This window comes from Papaver somniferum, chromosome 3 (genome assembly GCF_003573695.1).
Source record: "Papaver somniferum cultivar HN1 chromosome 3, ASM357369v1, whole genome shotgun sequence".
Lineage (NCBI taxonomy): Eukaryota > Viridiplantae > Streptophyta > Magnoliopsida > Ranunculales > Papaveraceae > Papaver > Papaver somniferum.
In genome coordinates this window covers 191,229,667-191,239,430 of record NC_039360.1, presented here as the reverse complement: position 1 = coordinate 191,239,430, position 9,764 = coordinate 191,229,667, and the positions used below count along the sequence as shown (strand labels likewise).

The 9,764-nt window shown below is 37.6% G+C and overlaps 1 long non-coding RNA gene across 1 annotated transcript; it reads left to right on the top strand.

The window, feature by feature from the left end:
* On the top strand, window positions 1-1,193 carry LOC113361977. The gene is made up of 3 exons (XR_003365470.1): window positions 1-164; window positions 789-864; window positions 1,128-1,193. It is a non-coding gene; the product is annotated as an uncharacterized LOC113361977 (long non-coding RNA).
* Window positions 1,194-9,764: the final 8,571 nt, after the last annotated feature.

Below are 9,764 nucleotides of genomic sequence, written 5' to 3'. Positions count from 1 at the left end.
GGCATCTGAATCTGCCTTTAGCACTGGGAGGCGTATTCTCGATCCATATCGAAGTTCTTTACTTCCCACAACAGTTGAGGCATTGATTTGTGCTCAAAATTGGTTGAAGACGCCGATTGATCTTGATACTTCTTCCTTGGGACCAGAAGAGGAAGTTAGTTCAGGTATTATTTCATTTGTTAATTTGTTTGTAGTATAGCAGTTTAGCTTATTGATGACATACCACAAAATGTTCAGATTATCTAGTTCATGTATGTCAGCTTATGGGTGACTCATAAAACTTCATATAATTAGCTCATAAGTCACATATAGGAATTATAGATCATTCGCTTTATTTTGTGAGTTGTAAGGTCAAAGATCAAGCTTTATCATTTCAAATCATTAGTTTAGAGTTTGTGATACTTATCTTTTGGAGGTAAAGCAACAATTCCAGTGCTTGCTGTAACTCTCTGGATTTTGCAAGTGGACTGGATTTCACCATTTTGAAATGTCTATCATGCTCCTGAGATTTAGAGGCTGGATCTAAACAGTCAAAATTGGGTTGGGGATTTAAGTTGCAAGAACTGTAACTCTGTTGTATGCTATTGAGAGATAAATCTTCTACTTCTGAATTAGTTCTAGCCAAACAATTGAATTCAGTTTCTCTTTTACTTTGATTAAATTTAACAATCATCTCAGCATCATCATTAATTTCTTCCCTAATTGAATTTCAGAAAATCCTAAACAATCTTCAATTTTTTCTCTTTCAACTCACTGTATACTACTGATCGTGCATTTGTTCATTGCAGAATTTTTGGACTCTCTCTCTAAATCCATGTTCGTAAACATAACAGATGATGATGTTGAGGACTAAGGAGTACCAAGGTAATTCATCTCACCAATTGGAAGCATGTTTTCTTTGGATTTAATTTAAAGTCTTAATGTGCTAATTTAGTGCCTCTTAAACCTGTTAAGTTATTACCTGTTCAGTTAGCAAAGAAAGATACATTGTCCTCCTGATGGTGTGTTTACATGTCACGTCTTTTCACTGTTAGCATTTTCATGTATTGTTTGCCATCATGATTAGTGGAAATATACGTGAATTAGATTCTAACTACCAGTTGCTTGCCATTTTCATATACATGCAGTCAGCAACCCTGGAAAGTCTGAAGCTATCAGTTGATTTTGTGGATGCATAGCTGGAAAGTGTCGATGTTGTTCAGATGTTATGGAGACTGTGGATCTTTTGAATTACTAATCTTTATCTTTTGAATTGTGTTTAAGAATGTTATGAATTTGGATTATGTATGGAATGGGAATGTATGTAGCCTGTAGGTAGGTTTGAAAATCTTTAAACCATGTTTTTTTTTTCTTAGATTTGAACTGTCAGTTTCCTGAAACTGACATAGCAGCCGGTTAACCGATAAACCGCTGGAATAAACCGAAACCGGCTAGAACCATTAAGAAACCGAACCAATGGTTAATGGATTGGTTTGGTTCATATTTTAAGAAACCGATAGTATTGGTTTCGGTTTTGGTTTGGCTAAAAACCGAACCAAAACCGACCATGAACAGCCCTAATCGTCCGTTCAAACCATATTGCTTAGTCGATCAAAAATGTTGGCAGCAAGACAAAACATTTAATATATACTACCTCCGTCCCTAATTAGATGACCTAGTTAAAATTTACTAGTAAATTTAGAAATGATTTATCTCTCAAACTATACAACGGATTTTCGTAAACTTTGTATCATCGGAAAGCATTTTAAAACACATATGTAATGAATATAAATATGACTATCAAATTTTAAATATTTCTTATAATAATACTAATCTATCACTCAACTTATTTATGGTATAAGTCATCTAATTAGGGACGGAGGGAGTATTAGAATATTGATTGTTGGATCAATAGAATTCTCGAATGTTGATAGTTGAATCAACATAAGAAAAATTGCTCGGTTGAGCAATTGATAGTTGAATCAATGAATTGTGAACCCAGTTGATCGTGTATTTTTCTAGCTTAAGCAATTTAGTGTTGATATATCAGAAAAATAAATATTGCTAGTTTAAGCAGATATTTCTCGTTTGAGCAAATATTGCTCGGTTCATGAATTATTGGTAGCAGGACCAAATAAAATATTAATTAAAAATATTGGTATCTGGACCGAATATTATATAATTAATGAAGATGTTGATAGTTGGATCAACATAAAATTATTAGTTTTTGAACTTGCACATAATTATGGTTTGCAGAGCATTTGGTTCAAAACCCTAATTTTGATTGATTGTTGATCAATTGATGGTTTACTAAAAATCAACTAATGTGTGAGAGAGGAACCGATTACATGGGATGATGGGCCGACCATGTAGAACCCAGGTGCTCGAATGAGCATGCACCAAAGTCCTTTGTAGACCAGTTGGTGAAAGGATGATTAAATGCTCGTTTAATCATTATTAAAAATAGTGCTCGTCTGAGCATTAGGTGGTGTTGATGGTGGTTTTTAGTATAGGGCGATAACTGTAAAAGTCTGCCTACCTGACCCAGCATCAGAAGTAGCAGACCTTGATATGTTTATATTCCGCAAGGAATTTGAAGAATATATCAGAATCTGATGAATGCCTATGTCTCTCTTCATATTATATTGAAACTCAAGCTCCTAGATGAATTGTTCACTAGTATAGAGCCAAATGAGTATTTAAGCCCCTAGTTGCAATACTCACTAATGTCGGAGCCTGAGTATTCATTCCATGTTATGTTCCCTGCCGGACTCTTGATTTTGAGATGACATGACAATTAATGTTCGCTCGCAACTGAGCAGCATGAATTTCCCGAAATGTCAGGATTAAGATATGCATGGAAATACTCAATTAGGGTCACGCAAAGTTATGATTCCCTCTAAAACATAATTAGTGATTTTTGTATCAATATGCGAAATACGCCAAAAATTGATTGGTTTTGCGACAACCCGTAAAATTCAGTTCTTTAACCTAATTTTATCCATTTGCAAAAAATAGGTTTTTTGCGCCCTGCGCGATAATTCGAAACCCATTGTTCGAAACTAAACCTAGGAAAACTAGGAAATTGATCCATCAGGGAGATAGTAGGAGCAAGATCCTACCATAAATCAGAAAACAAGAAATAAAGAGGAATTGCAGAAATTAAGAGCAGCGGCAAAAGGAGGCGTGGCCGTGACACTTGGCCGGCCGATTTTCCTCAGCAGGCGCCGCCCGTGGCTGGCCGGCCACGCTCCATGTTTCTACTTGCAGGCCCCCTCTTCCCATCCACTTATCAGATCGGTCCAAAAGCGCCACGCGCACTTTTAATTAAAATTAGAAGTTGGTTGGTAGACACGCCTAATTCCTTAAGGAATTAAACATATGCGTCCCATGTCAGTCTCAAAAAAATCACGACCACACGATTTGGCCAGCCAATTAACGAGCTTGGCCTCCTCCCAGCAAGACCGAGCTAACTCCATGGTGTCCACCGGCATGCCCACTATCATCCCAGCCAATCAGAATCCTCTTAGCCCGCCAGTAGCATCCCTGATCGTTGTCCAGAGTTAGGATGGTCGCACTGTTGAAAGAGAAACTCGACGATCTAAGACCAACCATAATGGTCTCAAACCCATCACATCCGTCCGACTTAGCCAGCCTAGTTGGACGGTTTAGATCTTTTTTCGAATAATCAAACAGGTACTGGTGTGCTCAACGGCGACTCGCATTCATGCCCGGCCTGTCGACTTGCCCATGACATACCAGGAGCATAACAAATCGCTTGCTCAAAGATAGGATGATCGCGCGTTTTGAAAACCCTAAAGTCGTGCTAACGACACCATGCTACTGTTGCAAAACGATCACGACCGTCCATCTTCACCAGCAAAATTGACTAGCTTAGATCTAATCCCAGAGGCCAATAGGATGCCAGCATGCTCGCCAGTAACCCACCTTTGCGTCTGTCCAATCGGCCTGCTCAAACTAACGTTCAGCGCCTTGAATCGATTAGCCTAAAGATGGTTGGTCGTACAGCTTTAAATCCCTAATTTGAGTCAGCGGCATTACGCAACTGCCGCAAATCATCTCGTCCGTCCAACTTTGCTAGCCTAGTCAGACGGTTTAGATCTGATTCTAGATGGCCAACAGGGTAACACCGTGATCACTGGCCACCGTCTTCCATGAGGATTCATCGGCCATGCCACAACTTTCCCATATGTCCCCAAACGATCGCCGAAAGGTGGCCAGTCGCGCCGTATACATAAAATTTTAATAATTCAACAGCAGCCATTAACTACCGCAAATCATCTCAGCCGTCCAACTTCGCTAGCCGAATCGACGACCTAGATCTAACTTTAGGCAACCAATAGGATGTCGTTGTGGTCGCCAGCCGTCACTATCCTATAAGGACCGGCCATCTGCCTTTAGCGCGCGCGAATGGCTCCTGGCAGCTTCCCGAGAATAGCCTGTCACGCTCTTTTTAAGACATTAAGTTCCGCGACTAACTTAAACGAGTTTTGTACAACGATGCTTCACAAATATAGATTATTTTTTTTTATTTTTTTTGATAAGTCAAAATTTATATTAAACAAGAGATAATTACAAAGCTTCCCCGTCACAGCACAGCAGGAGATTAACAAAAGCTATAAACTATTTAAACCCCAAAAACCTATAAACTATTTAACCTGAAAAAAGATACATTTGGGTACTCAATAGAAGTAATAAAATGAGGCCTACCAACAAAATCTATACCAACTCCATTGGCCAAAGTACAACCTCGTTTAGCCATATTATCAGCCGAAAAATTAGCTTCACGAAAATTGTGCTCAAAATTGATAATATCATAATTCTCTTGAATAGCCCTCCAACGAGATTTAACAAACTAAGGCATCGAATTGTTAGAAGTGAAAACAATAGGGAGACCCATTCTTCGGATCTTTTCCACTGTCAAACCAACGCCCAAAAAATCTGAAGGTGCGCGCCCATTTTTTAGGAAAAAATTATTCTCAAATCCAGATTTTATAAAATTTTGTTTCGTTCTTTTTTCTATTTCTTCATCTTCAATTCATTTTCTTCAACAACGCCACCAACCCATCATCCATCCTCTAATTTTGAATCAATTCGATTCAACACTCAGCAACCCATTCATCTTGTTAACCTCCACCTGTTCACAGATTCAACCATTTGATCTTCATAGTAGAAATATCTTATTCTTTTGAGTTCAACAGGAAACCCATAATCATCTTCATATTCAATCCACCGACCCCTTATCAACAGTGTCATCTTTATCTCTCAAGAACACTGAAACCCTAACTTCAATTCCTTAATCCCATCTTTTGAGCAGCGACACAAAAATTCCCTTTTCAATTATGCTCAAACCCACACAAATTCGCAGCAATCTTCACCCAATTTCATATCTGTAATCACACCCACTGATTGATCCACCGTTTCTCTAAGTCATGGTAACAAACTAAACATCACCGATGTTTAAACAATCGAAGTATAATAGGCTGCACACGAAAAAAATAGACGATTAGGGCTGTAGAAAAAGATAGTTGAATCTCGTATGTAAAGAAAGTGTTCTCATATGCCATTGCTTATCAATTCATTTCCTTTTCTTTTTCTTTAGCTGCTATGCTGCTGTGAATAGGAGTTATGATTCAGAAGAGAATTGAGGTTTTGGAGACGGACACAGTATAATATCTACGTTATGGTTGCCAACAGATGGGATTAAGGATGAATGTTTACAAACTATTAAAAGAGTAGATATGAGTGGTTTGATGAAGGAACTAATATCTACGTTATGCAGATACTTTTTTCTTAGTATTGAGACCAACAAAAAATAAGGTTGCATAACTTGTCATGCACCTACAATAATATCTACATAACAAGTTATGCAGTCATGAAAGTGGATGCATAACCTGTTATGCATCCGAAAATATGACTGCATAATGCATTATGCATCGAGAAAATTGTTGCATAATCTTTTATGCATCGATAAAATGGATGCATAACCTGATATGCATCATTTAAATATGGCTGCATAACGCATTATGCACCAATTTTTTCTGTACGAACTAAAATCAACCAAAACAATGGCTGCATAACTTGTTATAGATGCATAACTTTGTTATGCAGATACATAACTTGTTATGCAGTCGGAAAAATGGTTGCATAATGTGTTATGCATCTTTTTTGGAGGCTGCATAATAAATATGCAGTCAGTTTTCGAAAATTTTCCCTAAAACGATGATCACCTCCGATTTTTTCGTGAGAACAAAAATTTGATATTGTTGTTTGTACTCGTTGCGTAGCTCTCTTTAAAAGATTTCCAACGATATAAAATTTGTAAAATTCCAAGGCGCGGATTTTTAGATATGTTACATCCAAGTTGTGTTGCCAATTATACTCCTGAAAAATTAGGATGCATAACGAGTTATCCCTGAAAAACAGTATGCATAACACGTCATGCGGATGCATAATCCATCATGCAGACAGGTTTAGTAATTTCATATAATTATTGGTGTCACAAAAATAATTATGGGTGTCACGGTACCCAAAATTAATTGTGGGCCTGACAATGAGAATATTATTTTGTTTGGGTCTCCCCCTAAGTTTCCCTTGTGGTAAGGGGAAATTAGGGGGAGACTCAAAAAAAATAATATTTTCATTCTCAGGCCCACAATTAATTTTGTATACCGTGACACCCATAATTATATCAAATTATTATATGAATCAATACATAACTGGTTATGCATACTATCTTTTCAGGCATAACTCGTTACGCAGCTTAATTTTTCAGGGGTATGATTGGCAGCGCAACTTGGACATAACATATCTAAAAATCCGCGCCTTAGAATTTTATAAATTTTATATCGTTGGAAATCTTTTTAAAAGAGCTACGCAACGAGTACAAACAAGAATATCAAATTTTTGTTTTTAACGAAAAAATCGGAGGTGATCCTCATTTTAGGGAAATTTTTTGAAAACTTGATACTTAACCATTATGCAGTCACCAAAAACGATGCATAACACGTTCTGCAGACGCATAACGAATTATGCAACCATTTTTCGACTGCATAACAAGTTATGTATCTGCATAACAAAGTTATGCATCTATAACAAGTTATATAACCATTGTTTTGGTTGATTTTAGCAGTACATATAAAAAATTGATGCATAATGCAGTATGCATCCATATTTACGGATGTATATCAGGTTATGCATCTATTTTCTCGATGCATAATGCATTATGTAGCCATATTTTCGGACGCATAACAGGTTATGCAGGTTTTCTGGACTGCATAACAAGTTATGCAACAAATTTTGTAGATGCATAACAGGTTATGCATCCATTTTCACGAATGCATAACATGTTATGCAGACAGTTTCTCGACTGAATGACATGTTATGCAGTCATAACCACATCATCATATTCTTTCATGTTTCATTAACTCCCACGCAAACCATTATCTTTCAGTTATTTGGGGGCTCTTGGTCAAAATCATGTATTTACACCATCATCTTCTTTCATGTATTTACACCATCATCTGCAATTAAACCTTCTTCACAACTCATCCAATATTGCTTACTCAAACTCAATTCACGGCTGAGAGTTTCATAAAAATATGAAATTCATTTCAAAATCTTCATTGAAAACAAGTTTTGATCATAAATCTATGATGACCAAACCGTGTTCTACAAACCCACTTAGGGATTTTTGCTGCTACCATTAACAACAATAGTGAATTTAAATTGTAATGAAGAGAATCGGTAGTAAGAGGGTTCGTCGTTAATTCGAAGAAGAAGACGATTTGGTGCGGCTGTTGAGATCAATCGAATTTAGGCATGAATTTGTTCTCGAAATCAATCGAATCTCTCCCTTTTTCTGAGATCTAGGTATAGTGGAGAAGAAGAAGAAGAAGAAGAAGAAGAAGAAGAAAAAGAAAAAGAAAAAGACGAAGAAGAAGAAGAAGGAAAAAAAAAAAACAGAAACAGAATTTTATATATTTTGGGTTTGAGAATAATTTTCTTCCAGAATTTGGGTGCGCGCCTGTAGTTTTGGGAGCGTGGGTTTCACAGTAGAAACATCAGGGAGAATGGGTCTCCCTGTAGTTTTCACTTGTGGTAACTCCAAGCCCAAACAAAATAGCTCCAAGAAAAACACACTACGAGTCCGCGCCACAACACCAGCTCCAGCATTACCGGGATTACCAACGGCTGCCCCGTCACAGCACAGCAGGAGATTACCAAAAGCCGGCGCTTTCCAAAGAACTTCAACCGCTTCCTGATGAGACACTTTTCTACGCCTGACCCGGAAAAAATCAATAATTCTCAAGTCTTCACAGCAATTTCGCATCATCCCAGTCAGCCTAACTGAATACTCCTGAATCTGGTACAAAACTCTCTTATAAAACAACGACCAGTTTGGCTTCTTGTTTTCATAAACACGCTTGTTTCTAGTGAACCACAGTTCATATTTAATGACCAAAGTAGAGAGTAACCAGAGGTCCTTGATCATTATACTACGTCCTTTAGGCTTTAGCTTCCTTATACATCACCACCAGATTAGGATGAGGCATCATTCCAAAAATGTCCGTAAGCCACGTCCAAGCCTTAGAAGCTAAATTACAGGTCCAAAGAATATGTTCGAGTGACTCCTCCGCAGAAGAGCACATAACACATTTTGTAGGCATTTCAATTTTAAAACGGGAACGTACCTGATCGAGAGTAGCAGACGCACCTCGAAGTATTTTCCAATTCTGGGCAGCAAGAGTAGGGTGGATACTTTTTCTCCAAAGAAGCTTAGCACCTTCAAAAATATGAAGATGAGGTCTAATAATCTCCCTTGCTGATCTGACTGTGAATTTGCCTTTATAATCAAGCATCCAAATTCTAACATCTTCTCCGTTTGTTGGCCTAGGTAAATTAATTAAATCAAACCCTGCTGCTTCAATCCAGAGTCTATGCACGTCATTGATCACCCAAGCACCATCCACTAAAAGCTCACTGACTCGGACATTTCTGTTCAAGTCTCCTCGCTGTAGAATGCTAGCAATGCTCCTATTTGCACACCAATTGTCATAATAAAACGAAGTAGTACGACCATCTCCAATAAACACCTTAGTGTTTTCTTCCACTTGATCACAAACCAACCTTATTCCAGGCAAGATAGTAGATTTAATACCCTTGTGTTTTAATTCCCCATTTCTGTCAAAAAAAAACTTAGCAACTAGATATCTAGCCCATTTTTTTTAGAAGTTCGAATTTTCCACCAAAGTTTCATTAGAAAAGCTCTATTCATAACTGAGATACTCGAAATACCCAGGCCACCTTCTTCATAAGGAACACAAACCTTGTCATAGCCAACCACAAACGATCGTTTAGTATTAGAGTCTCCCGTCCAGATGAAGTTTCTTATAGCTCTTTCACATCGTAAAATAAATTTACGGGGCCATTTGTAAACAACCATATTGTGAATGTAGTAGCTAGATATAACAGATTTCACAAGAACAATCCTATCTTGAAAAGAAAGCAAACGCCCTTTCCAGCCAGCAAGTTGATTTTTAATCTTGTCGATAACATTACTAATGTGCCTGTACCTAACTGTACCAGGCATAACTTGAACACCAAGATGATCAGGGAAAGTAGCCACAGCCATTCCCAAAAAATCCATTAAGTATCTACACCTGCTAAGGGAACCACCGCCATAATAAACTTTATTCTTTTGACGACAAAAAGTTTGCCCAGAAGCTCGCTGATAAACCTCTAGGAGATTAATAAGATTATGC